This window comes from Lissotriton vulgaris, chromosome 10, assembly GCF_964263255.1.
Source record: "Lissotriton vulgaris chromosome 10, aLisVul1.2, whole genome shotgun sequence".
Lineage (NCBI taxonomy): Eukaryota > Metazoa > Chordata > Amphibia > Caudata > Salamandridae > Lissotriton > Lissotriton vulgaris.
Window position 1 is genome coordinate 135574186 of NC_141698.1, and position 17417 is coordinate 135591602.

General features: G+C 45.4%; 1 protein-coding gene across 1 annotated transcript in view; it reads right to left on the reverse strand.

Annotated features, from left to right (window-relative positions):
* The window catches only part of GRAP (GRB2 related adaptor protein), a 423512-nt gene that overhangs the window by 372504 nt on the left and 33591 nt on the right, over positions 1 to 17417 (reverse strand). The gene's annotated exons all lie outside the window — the stretch shown is intronic.

Genomic DNA, 17417 nt, shown 5'->3' on the forward strand with positions numbered 1-17417 from the left:
CCCCTAGCTCACCAGCAGCAAATAGGAGGCTATTGTGGGGCTAACACAAGAGTTCAAATCTGAGATGTCATTGTGGAGTCAAACGTAGTGGGGTAGCTTGATCAGTAGGATTGGGGAGGTGTGAGCTTCTAGTTTTCCAACAATCAGGCTGGCATATAATGTTTAAATATATTATAGGACAAGCAGGGAACATGAGAGGTGCCTAAGGGGCAGAGGAAAGGGCGAGGAATGCGGATTGGTGGGAGTACTGAGAGACATCTCGTAATACCCAACTGAAAGGAGCACAACCCAACTATTTATTCGAAAATACATTTATTAGGGGGAGGTTACTACCCCAAACACCCCCTGAAGCTATGCCCCTGGTCAAAGAGTGTGTGGTGTAACTTCAGCTACCTCTGGGATATTGGTGACTGGAAGATAAATATTCAAATTCAGATAACAATATTCAAAGTGATGACACTTGACCACCACTGAACGAGTTACTGGCAAAATGTTCTATGACACATCAAGATTTCCATGCTTTATTTAGGCTCATATGATCCAACCTATTCTAAACACTCAAATCAAATATATATGGAAAGGTGTCCGGTTAACATTTTTGTGTTGTTGATACTTGTACAAGTATTAGGAGAGACTACTTTGCTTGAAATGTGCTTGAAATGAAATGGTTGTCTTCCTTCTAGGGCATCATTATGAGGGTGCTCAGTTAATATTTGCTGGTCCAACACTTATGCAATTGGTTGGAAAACCCTTTTGGGCTAGTTTATGATCTATAATCTATATAATCTAACCAAACTCATAACTGATTTTTTGATCCTACATATGCTCTTGAACTTGTCGCAGCTTGTTTGTGAATGATATCAATCACATTTAATTAGGATCTATTATCATTTCATCACTGCACATTATGTGTAATACGTGTATTGAACAGTAATTGAGAAACAATTTCAGTGAAAAAGTTAGATCTTGTTATATTCCTAATAATATGGTGGCTTATGTTATAAGGTGTGCACATCAGAAATGTGGTCAAAGTGAAAGGATATGAAGTCCTGAAAGGATAAATGCTGGTTCTCAATTATGTCACTGTTTTTATTCCTTTTCATTCTAAAGGTGTTGTACATGTTGTAAATATTGCGACTATTTTATCTGCTGTACCGCTTTTAAGATATTGCATTTATCGAAATAAAGCTAATCAACCAACCAACCAACCAACAGAAAGGATAAATGCTGTCAGTATGATGGTGCTAACCTTGATACTGTCAACCTGCCACCTCCGGTGAGAATTTGTCCTGGAGCAAAGTTCCATAACGGTAAATTTTACAAAAATGTAAATCAAACTACTTAGTCATATAATTAGGCCTGGATGGTGAACTATGCTTCGTTCGCAGAATTCGCTGACTTTTCCGGGGAGCACCCTGAGTTCTGAAAAATTCTGCTCTGCATAGCGGAGCAGAGTTTTTTCCTCGCTTGCGCACGCCAATGTCAAGTTGGCGAGTGAGGAAAATCCACCTCCTGGCGAGTTTCTCAACAAGAACGGCTGGATTTCTCATCACGGGCAGTCGTGGATGGTTGCAACCACTCGCAGGAAACCTTCTGTTCGCGTTGAGGAAGCTACCACTCGATTAGAAAATCTACTTGAGTGGCAGAAAAGAAGGAGCACCCTCTTGTGCTGCACATGATGCAGTTCGCGATGATATTACATCGTGGGACAAACATCCCGCGCTGAAAATCAATGCGAATGGCGTTACCAACCTCACTCAGCTGCTTGTGAAACTTCACATAGCGTGTCAGAATTATTTTTGTCACTTAACAGAGTTCTGTGTAGAGAAACTCAGCGAACTTCACTCGGGCCCCCATTTAATAAGTTGGACGAGCTCCCGCCATGGACCTGTTTTCTCCAGTTTAATTGCCACCTAGCAATGAACCCACAAAATGAACAGTAAGTAAGAATGAATGTTCTGATTAGGCTGCAGGGGCACGACCATCGGGCATGGCAGAGATATCACTACAGCATGTTCTGGGCAATCTTCTTGGAAGGGGTAGGGGATAGCTTCTGAGGAGAGAGGAGAAGCATGGTCACCGAACAGCCATGAGGCCATGACCAAGCAGTCCAGGCTGAGCCCATGTGCATGAGAAGAGTGGAGGGGGAGGCAGACAAGACTTCCTAAACTGAGTGAAGAGGAGGTGCCTGAGGACTAGTGAAAGAAAAGAGGCGACTGCTTTGCCTAGTGGTGGTGATGGAGTGTCTCTGTTGATGTGGTAAAGCAAGTGTGCAAATTAGGATGTGGCAAGCAGGTTATTGGTGGGGAGACAATCAGAGACGTTGACTGAAGTGCTATAGCAGGTTCACTTTCATGGCAAGAGAGACACAAGCCCATAGTAAGGCGAGCTAGGCTGCAGAGTGAGAAAGAAGTGGTGTTAACAGAGAGGCTGACAGTCAGCAGCAATGCATACAGTGCAGAAGAAAGAGCGGAAAACAAAGGGAGAGTGCCCCCACTCCAGGACCATCATCATTCAAGAAGCACTAACACTTTCCTCCTGAAACCACAAATCTTTAACAAAAAGAGAACTTGCCACCGAGCCTTCTCTGGCGCCACTCTAAAGATTTGGAACTCTCTGCCACCGGAAGTACGCAGAATCTCCTCAATGATTGACTTCAAACTGGAAGTCAAATGATTCCTAATGAACAAATTCTTACCTTAATGTAGGTAGGCCCACCTGCTCAAAGTCATTGCTCCTACAACCACTTGACCATCATTGGATATTGCTCTTCTTTACCGCATAATATTTCCCCCCTGTAGTCTGATAGTTACCTGTTTATTGTATTACTCTCCCTTGACCCATTCGTAGTGCAATTATGCAATTATTCTTGTTTCTACTCGTACCTGATGTTGTTATTGCATTTATTACATTCCTTCCATCCTTCTGTAAAGCGCTCTGATATCTTTTGGGATCTCGTTAGTGCTATATAAAACTTTATAAATAAATAAATAAACATCTCCAGAGGCTGGTAAGAGAAGGTGTGAGCCAGATATACACACTTGGGAAGCTTGTTTCCTTGGTATCTTTATGTGCATAAAAAGACACTTCATCAGCACACATTTTGCTAGCCTGGCTCTGCAGCTGGCCAAGAGAAAACGTACATTGCAATGGAAGGCCCCCCCTGCTCCACCTTTGGCAGCATGGAAGGGCACAGTCGGTAAATGGGGAACTGCGGAGGGTATGGCTCTCTGACATGTGGAGGCACGCCACATCCACAAACATCCCATATCCCCAGAATGGGACATGCTGCTGTCACAGTTTATACACCTTACAACCCTAGATGATTTAGCTCCATGACCCCACTGCCCAACACTCTCATTTGAGGCTCTATAATGCCTATTGTCCATTAGTCCTTTTGTGCCCTCTATTTAACCCCCAGTCGCAGCACCCCCTACATCCTCCTGCCCACCAACATACCACTCTACCTTACCTTTGCAACTCCAATATGTCGTAACTGACCTGTCACGTTCTCCACACGCTGCTCTCCACCCGTTTCACACTGTACCTGCCTCCAGCCCCATCCCACTCCTCAGTTCATGTTCTATTATCTCTGCATTATCACTCTCTCATGTCACTTTGCACAAGCAAGACTCAGGCTACTGATTGTAATGATTGACTTATATTTTAAGTCTTGGTCTCTTTTCTATTTGCCTGAATCTGCGTAACTTGCCATTATGTGTCTATTATATTGCTTTGTAGTTTATAAATGTAAAACTCCAATAAAAATGTTCATAAAAAAAAGAGAAGGTGTGAGCCTAAAGCGTCGCAGAGAAGAATGAGACCAAGAAGGTATGCAGTTCCTAAAAGGTGGAAACTAGGGGACAGGAGATCAAAATGGTCATCAGTGCTCATAGGATACAGGGGAGTGGGGAATTCCTCCTGTTGGAATTAGGGCCCTCACACACCTGGTTTGGTGTCATGCTTCATCATAGGGCATGCTCCTCATCAGGTCGGAGCTGCAATACCTGACGGGCTCCCTAAGAGGGGCTCTTTGGCTGAGATCTTTTATTCCAAATTGCTGTATGGTGCCGTGAGGGTGAGGGGCCTATAAGTGTAGCGGAACAAGCTGTGTTGAAAGATATCTCAGGAGGAAATACTCCCTCCCATTTCCAAAACCTGTCCTCGCTGGAACTGATGGCTGTCAACTGCTTAGCGAATGATCACATCATTACTGTAAAACAAGCTGATAAAGGAGGAGCCACAGTGATCATGTCCACTGTGGTCTATGATATGGAATGCATCCGTCAGTTGGAAAATAGTAAATATTACACTCCTATCACCACTAAGCCTATGGCATGAATAACCACGACCATCACAGCAATGATCTTAACAGCTGAGACACAGGGATGAATAAGCAAGAAGGAAGCAGATTTTTTCATCAGAAAAGATCTGAAAGTGCCCTATTTTTACATTTTACCAAACCTCCACAAGGGCACTACCCCACCCCCTGGCAGACCAATTGTTTCAGGTATTGACTCTCTCCTTGAACCCCTCTTCAAATTCTGTGATCACTTTTACAACCCCTGGTAAAAACGACACCCTCAATTTTACAGGACACTGGAGATATCTTACGCCTCCCTGAGAAAGTCCAAAAAAACGACTAAATCAATTTGTGGTCTCCCGGGATTGGAGGCCCTCTATACGAACATTCCTCAGAGGGACAGCCCTAGTGTAATAAAGGATGCCCTTAATAATGAAACCCGGGATTCTCCCACACCTGTTCTTTTTGTCCTTGAATGTGCCGTCATGGCTCTCACGGAAAAAAGAATTGAATTAAAAAATCAGTTGTACCATCAAACCCAATGTACTTCCATGTGTAGTACATTCGCTCCGAGTGTAGCATGTCTATACATGGCAGCAATTGAAGAAAAACTGATCTTTGACAATTCCAATCCTTACAAGACCAACTTTCCCCTCTGGAAGAGGTTTATAGATGAGATTTTAATTCAGTGGAAAGTGGAAAGAGCAACGTGTGAAGAGTTTTGTAGGTGGATAAACACCCTCAACCCTTATCTCCAGTCTACAAGCACTATCTCTTACACTAACATCCGCTTCCTAGATCCGATTATTGGATTCACAAATAGGCCACTCAGTAACACTATCTACAAAAAAAATACTGATTTTAACAGCTTCCTATTGTTTAGTAGTCACCATCCCAGAGCACTGAAAGAGAATTTTCCATTTGGTCAATTTCTTAGATTTCGAAGAAATTGCAGCTCTGTAGAAGATGTTGTTCCACCATTTTTATCTCTAGAGCCATCAATGCACTAGCTCTCCCTGCACCCACGTGGTTTCTACACACAGAATGTTTTTTAAATGTACACCACCAAGTGTTTTAAGCATGTTATATTTTGAGGGGACACGTGTGATTTACGTTGAACAGTACTAATGTATTCCTTGTCTAACACAAGATGTGTTTGTTTTACTTGGTTGGTCATCAACTGACAGGTACCATACTACTGGTTTTAGGTTGGTTCATTAGGGACACATTTCCAGACAACCATCCATTGTGTAGATAGCTTACATTTTTCACCTTGCTCCTGATGAATTGCTGCTAGATCTGCGGACTATTAGGCAAGAAACATGTTGACCACTTTGTAGTACGCTAATCCTAAAACATTAGTTTAGTAGTGGGCCTCTCTGTTTTTAACCAGGTAGGAAGTCCTGTTGATTAAAATTGTTCTCTCTGGAACTTCCTTTTCCTGTTTTAATCATCACTTCATGCACCTACACTCCTTCCATCTACAAATATAGGCCCCTCCCTCACTGCACCATACTGCAATTTGGAATAAAAGATCTCTGCCAAAGAGCCCCTCGTAGGGAGCCCGTCAGGTATAGCAGCACCGAAGTGACAAGAAGCATGCCCTATGATAAAGCATGTGTGAGTGCCCTAATTCCAACATTAGGAACTCCCAATTCCCCTGTATCCTATGAGCACTGATGACCATTCTGATTTCCTGTCCCCTCGTTTCCACCTTTTAGGAACTGCATATCTTCTTGGTCTCATTATTATTAGGGCATGTATGCTGGACCTTCAACGCCCCTAGTCCCTCCTTGTTCAAGATATCGCAGAGAAGAATGTCAGAAGAGAGGTCAACTATACACTAGTAAATAATGCATACTGCTGGAAAATCTGAAATACTAATCACAGTATGCACATGGCACAATTACATATACATAGCAACACCTGTGTACAGCCAAAACCCTGCTAAGGCTGGCAAGTTGTGGATAATGCAATCATCCCACTATGTCTGCATTCCTTAGCCAGAGATAGAACTGAGTCCTTCACTAGTATCTGTTGCCATCACAACATGCCTTTTTCCGCTGTAGCACTGTGACCTGGAATAAAGATGCATTATCCTGCAATTCAGATCTAGTGGGAGCAATGTGTGCTTCTAACCTTCTCTGAACCCACTGACAACCATACACTGACAACATGTAGGTTAAAAATAGGGGAGCAAATAGGGACTGGGACAAGAGAAAACAAAGGCACAATTGGATGTAGTCATACTGCATGGTTGCACAGCTGAGCTTGATCTGCTCAGTGGTAGCATTGATATCGAAAGATAACAAAAGACCTTTAGAAATGGTGCTACACTGACTCTGGCATCCAATGTCTAATATTATATGTGATATTCCTTTTTCACTCTCTGTGTGGTCAATTCTCTATAGTCAAATCAAACTCAATGTATCCCTAGAGCTGAAACGTAATTAGAAAAGATATGGCGTATAGACAGGCGAAGAGGTATATCTTGGTTCTCCACCTTGTTCAAAGAAGTCACAGCATCATCATTGGGTTTCTTTTTTCAAACATGCTGTCCTCAACCAGGAGGGAAAACCACTGGTTATTTCAGTAGTGATCAGTGATGAAAAGCGAAAGTGCTCAGATGAGATGAGTTAAAAAAGTTGGGACCTCCTATTCACTAAACTGTATCTTTATTCAATTCAATTCAATTCAATTAAGCTTTATTCGATTTTAAGTTGCAAAAATCATAAAAGCATACATTCAGTCATTTATTTACATTAAAAACTATAAAATTAGGGTACAACATTACATTTTAAAAACCCTTGTGCCATCGAGGATATCTCTCCACACAATTCATTTTATATGTCCTTTTAGAAACCTTTTCACATATGACAGCCATCTCGATTTGTGTGCATTCTCCATGGCCATACAGTCAGAAATTATCGTCTGTGAAAAGGTTGTTTTTTCCGATGACCAAATTCGCCGCCACAGTAGAAGTGGTTGGATTTTCACTATATCCATCATATGGGAAAGACCCAACTCCATGTGACAAGAGAAAGTAGCCGTGCTCTTAGGTACCGAAAGAAGATACCTCAAAAAAGTGTTTTCTACCCTCTGTAACTCATCCGTTGCTACGTGACCCCAAACACCCGCCCCATATTATGCCACTGAGAGACATTTGGCTTTATAGATCTTGGCAAGTTCCAAGGGGGCTCTCTTCCCCAGTTTCCTTGAGAAATTGACAAGAGCTGGGGGGCATTTTCCAATCCTACCTGTAGTGGTGGGCAAGCCGTGAGGGGAACGGCCAAGTGAATCCTTCACTCGTCCAGCCGTGAGGGAAACGGCAAACGCGACGCTCAATCAGGGAAGCTCCTGGTCAATTCGGGCATCAGGAACTGCATTACCCAGCAGCCCCGGGACCTGGCGCGCTCGTGACGCTCCCGCTGCTCCTGGAGGCGCTTCAAGAACGCGGAGCACCGAGCGTGCCTGGGGGCATTTTCCAATCCTACCTGCAGTGGTGGGGAAGCCGTGAGGGGAACGGCCAAGTGAAACCTTCACTCGTCCAGCCGTGAGGGAAACGGCAAACGCGACGCTCAATCAGGGACGCTCCTGGTCAATTCGGGCATCAGGAACTGCATTACCCAGCAGCCCCGGGACCTGGCGCGCTCGTGACGCTCCCGCTGCGCCTGGAGGCGCTTCAAGAACGCGGAGCACCGAGTGTGCCTGGGGGCATTTTCCAATCCTACCTGCAGTGGTGGGGAAGCCGTGAGGGGAACGGCCAAGTGAATCCTTCACTCGTCCAGCCATGAGGGAAACGGCAAACGCGACGCTCAATCAGGGACGCTCCTGGTCAATTCGGGCATCAGGAACTGCATTACCCAGCAGCCCCGGGACCTGGCGCGCTCGTGACACTCCAGCTGCGCATGGAGGCGCTTCAAGAACGCGGAGCACCGAGTGTGCCTGGGGGCATTTTCCAATCCTACCTGCAGTGGTGGGGAAGCCGTAAGGGGAACGGCCAATTGAATCCTTCACTCGTCCAGCCGTGAGGGAAACGGCAAACGCGACGCTCAATCAGGGACGCTCCTGGTCAATTCGGCCATCAGGAACTACATTACCCAGCAGCCCCGGGACCTGGCGCGCTTGTGACGCTCCCGCTGAGCCTGGAGGCGCTTCAAGAACGCGAAGCACCGAGCGTGCCTGGGGGCATTTTCCAATCCTACCTGCAGTGGTGGGGAAGCCGTGAGGGGAACGGCCAAGTGAATCCTTCACTCGTCCAGCCGTGAGGGAAACGGCAAACGCGACGCTCAATCAGGGACGCTCCTGGTCAATTCGGGCATCAGGAACTGCATACCCAGCAGCCCCGGGACCTGGCGCGCTCGTGACGCTCCCGCTGCGCCTGGAGGGGCTTCAAGAACGCGGAACACCTCCCGCCCCGCGGGACGCGCACGGGAGGGCGCCGGGCTAAGCCCGGGCAAAGGGCGGGCCCTCTGCGGCCGTCAGAGGCCAGAGGAGGACGGGACGGGCCACCCCACTTGACCCTTTCCAAGGAGGAGGTATAGACACGTTTTAATTCCTTATCTGTCTTGCACTGTACTGCCCATTGTCGCTTTTGGAGTTCTTTTTTCTATGAACCATGTCCATCTGGGAGGAGCTGAATGCCCTGTGTGTTACCAAGTATGTCCCGGACGCATCAACCCCCCCTATTATGGGTAGAGATGTTGACTATCTAAACGGCACTCTACGGGATGTACTTCTACCTTTCAATAAAGACCAATCCCAAGCCAATACACCGTCCCGGGGTCTAAATTGTAAAAGGAAGCACGATGAGGAAAAAGACAATGATAACCAATCTAACGTTCAAAAATCGTGCACCAGCTCTACACCATCCCCCTCTAACCCATTCACATTAATGACGGATAAAGCTGAGTATAGAACAGACGACCCTGTATCGCCCCTCCAATTGACCTTACTGGCTCAGTTTGAGCAATTGTTAACATCTGCAATATCACCTCTGGTTACAAAAATTAACGAACTAGGGGACAGGCTGACCAGCATTGAAAAAACACTTAAAAGGAACTCTCTACCATTCAATAAAACTGCTATACCTATTTGCCCTAATCCTCCCATCAACCACGAAAAGTCTAAGCCCACTGCATGCAGGAAAGTTCAAACTTTAGAACTGCCTCTTACTACACCTATTCCAACTGGCCCCAATGTTACATTAAATTCCGCGTTAATACCTCATACAGCGTCCAGGGCCGCTCTAGAAAGAAGGAATCGCATAAATTTACCTCCCGAAGCCGCCCCATACGTGACTGGGGTCCCTGCACTTAGCCAGGGCAAACTCGAAACACACCAGGACCTGCTAAATAAGGTCATTTTGTGGCTAAAGTACAACAGACCTTTGCCACCTGACCTAGATGGTGGAATCCTGAGTGTCAGGAGGGTGGGATGGCTAGGTACGTTGCCCAAAGACATCTCGGGGGACCTGGTGTTAATCAAATTTAAGAATAGGAACATAGTCCCCTACCTACGATTTTGCCAACCCAATGAAGGAGATGGCCCCATTTGCATTTGGGACGTGTATGATTTCTATCCGAGCTTCCAACATATTACGTTACCAAGACAAATGACAATGAACTATAAATCCTGGAGAAGGGGATCTTGTGTACCCTGTGCCATCAACCCTCTAGCCTCTAATTAGTCTTGAATATGCACGAACACTGATTAGTTGACCCGCCATACTGATTTAATCCTGTTTTAATAGTTGATATTAACCTTGTAATGAAATGTTGAGATATCTATGTATGTATTGTTGTTGCTTTTATGGTTTTTTAAACTAAAATCGAATAAAGCTAATCTGATGATGATGATGACAAGAGCTGTATTAGTTTTTATAAAAAGGAGTTTCCTTGTTTCTATTGCCGGTTTCCAGGAAAGTTTATTGTCAATCATTATTCCTAGATATGGGTATTTTTGTGAGATCGCTAATTTTTCCTGGTTTAAATAGATGTTCCTCATTTTACCTTAGTAACCAGACCCTGCCTTCATGACAAATGTTTTTCCAATGTTGATGTTTAGGTCCAAGCTTGCCATGAAGGCGGAATATCTATTTAATGCCTTTTGGAGTTCAAGGGGGGTACGGGCTAGTATCACTGCGTCGTCCGCGTAGAGCAGTACAGGGATCGGGCGGTTGTTCCCTATAGGAAGGTCCTGGCAACCCTTAATCATCCCCCTCTCCAATCCATTAGTATAGAGTGTGAAAAGAAAGGGGGCCTGGACACAAGCTTGCCTGACTTCCTTCTCCACTGCGAACGACGCGGTTAACTCTCCCCCAAGCCCAAACCTCACCCTTGCAGTCGCATTTGAATAAAATTCCCTCAGGAAAGTTACCAGGTTCAATGGTACCCCCATCTCTAGAAGGACCAACCACAATTTAGCGTGGGACACACAATCAAACGCGGCTGATAGGTCCACGTAGATCATATAGAGTGCACCTCCTTTAATATTTACGTACTTGTCTATCAACAGTGACAAGTTTCGGGCTTGATCGATGGTCCTGAGTCCCTCCCGAAACCCATATTGAAGGTCTGATATAATCCTACCGTCGTCCGCCCAATCCTGTAGACGCTCAAGGATTAAGCGGCCCGCCATTTTACCAAGAGAATCTTACAGGGAGATTGGACGATAGCAAGTTACAGACCCCCGGTCACCTTTTTTAAAAATAGGGACCAGTATTGATTTGGTCCAAGACTCCAGGAGGCCTGTCGCACAAGATGCGTTCAAGACCCTAGTCAGAAGAGGGGTCCAGAGATCCTTCTGAGCTTTGAAGAAGTCTATAGGCACCTCATCTGGGCCCGGGGCCTTCCCACTTTTGCTTGCACTCAGCGCTCGAGCAACCTGGTCAGCTGAGAATTCTAGATCAATGGGGTAGGGGGTATGTATTTGATCACATAAATTTGTTTCATGACTATTTAGGACCCCGGGAGATTTGGAAAAGATCTTGGAAAAGTGCTCAACCCAATTCTTTTCGTCAATGGCCACCTCCATTCTTGGGGAGTTAACATTATCATTCAAAAAGGGGGACTTAACCACTAACCAAAAGGCTGCACTGTTATTGTGAGTGCAGATCTCGTGGAGTTGATCCCAGAGTTGTTGTTTTAGCTCAGTTTTCCTAACCTTTATTGCAGAGTTATATAATCTTCTTAAAGTGGTGATCTCATGAGGGACCCTGACTGTCTTCCGTAAAGCCTGTTTTAAATTTGAGTAGGCTTCCGTGCAACTGTGATTAAACCAACCCTTCCTCTTCTTTGATGATTGGTTCACTTTTACCCACAGCGCTTCGTTTATGGCTTTTAATACCATGCCGAAGTTGGCAATAACTTCTGCATCTGGTGTATCTATATCTAAACATTTCTGGATAGGAAGGAGGGTGTTTGATATTACTGTTTTAACTATTGCTGTGGGGTCCACCTTTCCCCACTTTAACGAGTAGCCATTAAGTCTGTCGAGCGACATGTTGTTTTGTGCCAGGGTACTAACAAGATTACATTTAAAGTTTTGTATCAAGGGCAGGGCGATACTAAGGGGATAGTGGTCACTCAGAGCGTTTACATGTACAGTGAGTAGTGTATCTATGTTCTTCACTCCGTTAGAAACAAGAATGTCATCTATTGTGCTTTGAGAACCTCTCCCATGAAAGGTGGTAGCCATTACTGTATCTGAGTTGGTTAATTTATTCGCCACTGCCAGGTCCAAATCAAACAAATTTTCGTTTCAACAGCTGCCTAGAGTTGTGTGCCTAAAATGTAGAATGGGATTATCGCTCTTTTCATGGATGCTACAAATGTTTCGATTGGTATCCTGATAAGGGCCCAGATTGAAGTCTCCGTCCCAGATAATTATTGCCTCTTTTGCTGGCCTCGTTTTTCTGGCTGATAATAATGAGCGAATAAGGCGTACTAAGCTCACTGATTCTCCCTCAGAGAGATTGTTGTAAAAATTCACCACAAGGAAAGTTTCCTTTTTATTTAAGCGGATGTTAAGAATCTGAAAATTGGGTTCCAATTTAATAGGTGTTATTTCAGCTACTTGGAGTAGGTTTTATATATAAATCGTAAAACCTCCCTTTGCTCTACCAGAAGTGCTTAGTTGAGCGGGTGAGAAATAGGTTGTATACCCTTCCATGTGGATCTCTTCTACCGCCCATGTCTCCTGAAAGCATAGGATTTTAAACTTTTGGGTAAAGTTGAGCCAAATATCATTTGTTAGCTTAGAGAGGTGGCCTGCGATATTCCAAAACAAAACAACAATTTGTGGGTTGCTCCCCTCCCTGCTACATCCCTGCATGCCTGATGATGATGTGACGACTAGTTCTACGTTGGGGGCTGTTGATGCCCCCGAAAGAAGAGGCAGCGGGTTCAAGCCTGTGTCCCCCTCCAATGGGTCATTGCCTTGATTTTGAGCCTGTGTGGACTCGAGATGGTATGTGACTGATTTGAGACAGGCATTGGGATCATTGCTAGTATATGGTTCCCTACACTTACTATCTATAGTACCCTTCAAACCTCTCGGGGAAGGGAGTTAATCTACTCCCTCCAGGCCCAAAAGGGCAACAAAACAGTAATGGGTAGGGATATTAAAGCTGGGGCCTTGCGTGTGGAATAAAGACGGAACCTGAGAAGTCAGGGGATTAGTCAACAGAGCCCGAGGGTAAAAGTAGGTTAAATCATATGGTGTAATACCGGTACTTCCTTTCTCTCGGAACCAATCAGTAATGTGCGAGACTGCCCTACGGTCTCTAAAGTTGATGATGATTATGTCTCCCTGAATTTCTTTTGATCTAGGTCCCACCCAGTCTGCTCGCCGAACATGAAGAATTTCCCCGTTGATATTTGGGGAAATGGTCTATTTTGTTGTAACCAATATACGACTTTGTTCTTTAATTGATAATAGTCTTCTCTTGTCCCATTCTCTAGCACAGGGACCCCTGCGAGTACCACAACAAGCGGCACCGCTTCCGATGGCAGATCAATTTGTAGCTTTTTGCCCCAATCCATCTTTCGAGGAACAGAGGTTATAAGGGTTTTAGTCCGGGGGTTCTCGGAAACATGGAGTTGCACTCCTATCTCTGCCTCCTTATTCTTTTTCTCAGTTATCTCCTTCCGCCTATGCGTGTTAATATTAGCCAAAGGTGGATCGTTGTTAATCACTGATTTGGTAGGAAGTACTTCCATATGTGTGTTTAGTTTAGTTGGAATAACACTAGTTGACTGTGATGTACTGGGGACAGATAATTTCTTAATTTAGCCGGTGTTGTTTGCAGTCGCCTTTTCCAGTGACCCCAGTTGTTGAACTACTCTCTTCATTCTCTCAATGAGTGGCAATAAGAGTGGTCAAATAGTACCTTTGGGTCCACGACTTAGTCGTGCTTTACATCCAAACCAGGCTGAAATGTCCTCCGACACCCGAGGAAGTCCTAAAATCCGGGACGCGGAGGTACTATTTGACCTTACTACAAGTAGTGTACCTATGCTGTATCCACTAGAGCTGTGACAAAACGCAGTTTCTAAGTATTTAAAGGTCCTGATGAAGGCCCCCCGACCCACAAGGTCGACCACAAGGGGCTGAAACATGTTGACCATACATATGGACAAGGCAGTGCTTTGAGACTAATAACTTGTCTCTCCAAGCACAACACTGTTTTTATTCACCTTCATTCCAAACTGTATAAAGATACAGTTTAGTGAATAGGAGGTCCCAACCTTTTTTACTCACCTCACCTAAGCACTTTCACTTTTCATCACTGATCACTACTGAAATAACCAGTGGTTTTCCCTCCTGGTGGAGGACAGCATGTTTGAAAATAGAAACCCTATGATGACGCTGTCACATCTTAGAACAAGGAGACGAACCAAGATATACCACCTCACGGCCTGTGTACGTGATTGAGGTTTTTTTTAGAAAGAGGGGAATTGAACTCTGGTTACTCAGGTACAAGTGATCCTTCTCCCCCCTTTTTGATATTGAAAAACACTTATACTCTCAACATTCCAGATAGCTGTCACGATTTGCAAGACTAGTGAGATTCCTGCGGCTCCAAAAGGCAAGTAGGCCTTTTTGTCTTTATTCATGGGTTTAGCGTAGAGAGTTGATTAGAGACACAAGGGCTCTTTTAAGGAGGCATTCAAGCTCTGTGAACCCCACTCTTCTATTCTGCTCCTAAGACTTGTATGTTTGAGAGGTTCAAAGTAATGGTCTTCATGCATCCTGACACCTGGGATATAATAAAATGAGTGACGATAGACGCACAATAGCACTGCTGAAGGCATGCAGATATATACAAACAGAGCCAATGAAGGAAGACACTTCAAATGTATTCTTCCAGCAAAACACTAATGGTAAACAGACTGTGGCAGACCATTAACCCCTTCGCTGCGGAGGTAATTCCCCCGCTGTGCTGGGGGGGAGGGGGGCGCGCACAGCGCCCGCATGCTCATGACGAGCTGAGCTCGTCATGAGCTACAGTGCTCCTGTGCTCATGACGAGCTCAGCTCGTCACAGGTGCATTGGCTCCCGTGGAACGCTCAGCACAGCAGGGGAATTCTCCCCGCACCTGAGCGTTCCACGGCCCATGACGAGCTGAGCTCGTCATGAGCACCGGAGCACCATGCCTCATGATGAGCTCAGCTCGTCATGAGCATGCAAAAGGTTAATAGAGCGGCACTGGAGTAAAGCCCTATCACTTGTAGGGGAATCCACAAGTAATTCAAGATTCCACCTCATACAATTCAGTATAGCACAGCATACATCTGTCATCTCAGTTAAGTTTCGTTGGAATGATCAGAGCAACATGGGTGAATGGCCCATATGTGGATCAAGAGGAGCCACATTCCTATAATTTATATAAAGAAATACAACAAGCAAACAATATGTAGAGACACTTTTACACATCAGTAATTAATTAAATTGCGTTTACGGTGCATAAAAGGTCGTTGACGTTTCGATCCCGTAGAAACAATACTGGGATCATCATCAGGACGTAAAAATTACATGTCTGAGGGAATTTTAGCCAAACATAATAGCAGGGGGCAAGCAATGAGGTAATTGCGAAAATGCCAGGAAGGGATTACTGCGGTATTACGGAGGTATGTTAGATCACTCGAGCGTCTTGGCTATAGTAAAGGAGGTAGGGTGGGATTGGGGCAATTGAGGGTACTGGTATGGAGAGGCACGGTAACCTAATTACACAAATAGTGGCAACCACTCCAATTTGGAAATATATGAAAGGTGCTGTGAGTCACGCAACAATGATACGAGTACTCCTGAGCCGGTACAATGACCTGTGTATCCTTCGTATTCCGGTGTGCTAGGGCCTCATGTCAGGCGCTCCTCGCCTGACTTCCAGTTCGCGTTGGCAGCTTCTCTCGCCGCAGTGAAAGCATGATCCCACTTTCCTGGGCTCAGCAGGAAAAAGTAGAGAAAAGACTCACGTGCTCTTCGGGGGCGCCGACACCGTGCTTTTCCCCCACATCAAGGAGGGATACCCCCTAATGGATACAGTGCTCCCTTAGCACTAAGCCTGCAGGGCAGGATACCCGTACTTTCTAGCCTGCCTGTGCCCAGCTCTGCCCCCACAGTCCTGGGGCAGAGCTGGGCGCAGGCAGGCCAGCACGTTGGTACCCCCAAAAGGCAGCAGCTGGGTCCCACGGTGGTTCCTCCTTGCCCAGCAGTCCTGCAGCAACGCAGCTCCAAAACAGGTACAACGTAGCACACTTTCATGGGGTCACAGCCCAAGTACTTATACCACATCTGTCTTTGTTCTCTCCCCCTGGCCCAGGCCTAGACCCGGTCCTAACCAGTTCTGGGGGGCACTCCAACATTTCTATACAGTGCGTTAACACCCTCCTTGTCAGAGTAGGTCCTGGCCCCAAACACATCACAGGGGGTCAGAGCTAGCATAGTACAAGGTAGGCACAAACCTTTTCAGGGTCAGGGACACTACTCCAAATGCAGATCTGCCTATTCAGCCTTGCGCTGACTTACCCTGCCCCTCTGGAGCCAAACACCTCACACGCCCCTGTCACTCCAAAGCCAGAAAGGCAATACACATCAGGCAGACACACATAGCACACAGAATTGCCAACTTCTAAAAGTGGCATGTCTAAAATAGTAATAATAAATCTGCGAACACCATTGCACAGCATTTATCATTACTATTCCAAACATATCAAACTTGACCATGCTGCTCCTATCATATAAGGAATTACCACTGAAACTCTTATCAGGGAATCCCCATTGCATTCCTATGAAAGGGCAGCCTCACAGCAGTGAGAAACCAAAATGTCTGTTTTCACTATCAGGGCATGCCACACATGTCCTACCTTTTACCTACATTGCACCCTGCTCATAGGGCTAGCTAGGGCCTACCTTAGGGGTGACTGATATGTAGTAAAAGGGGGTCATAGATGTGGCACCCACTTTATGTGCCACGTCAGAGTGGCAGTAAACTGTGTGCACAGGCCCTACAATGGCAGAGGCCTGAGACAGGTTTGAAAGGCTACTTTGGTGGGTTGCGCAAGCAGCACTGCAAGCCCACCAGTATAATGTAATGTACCTGCCCCGGATATATTATATACCGCTTTACTGGGGACTGATAGGTAAATTAAATACGCCAAACAAGTGTAGACCAATCTTACCATGTTTACCACAGAGACAGAGAGCACATTCACTTTCCACTGGACAGCAGTGTTAAAGTGCCCAGAGTCCTAAAACCACCAACACCAGGTCAGAAAAAAAAGACTAGGGGGAAGGCAAAAAGTTCAGGGACAACCCTGCAAAAAAGGCCAAATCCAACACTGATAGATATAGCAAGACCACAGGGCAGCAGATTACAATTACCCTAACTCAATGCTGATTTAGTAAATTGACATTCAGAACCCAACTTAAAATGAGGAAAAGGGCAACTTAATTCACAATGCTTTTGATTAGATGTAAATTAGCAATGCACTGGATTATTGGGGTACTTCCCAAAAGTTGAAGAATGGTGAGGAATGATCATAGTCAGTAGAGACTTCTATTAAGCAGATGTGCAGGAATGAAAAAGGAGACAAGGGTCTAACAGGCACAT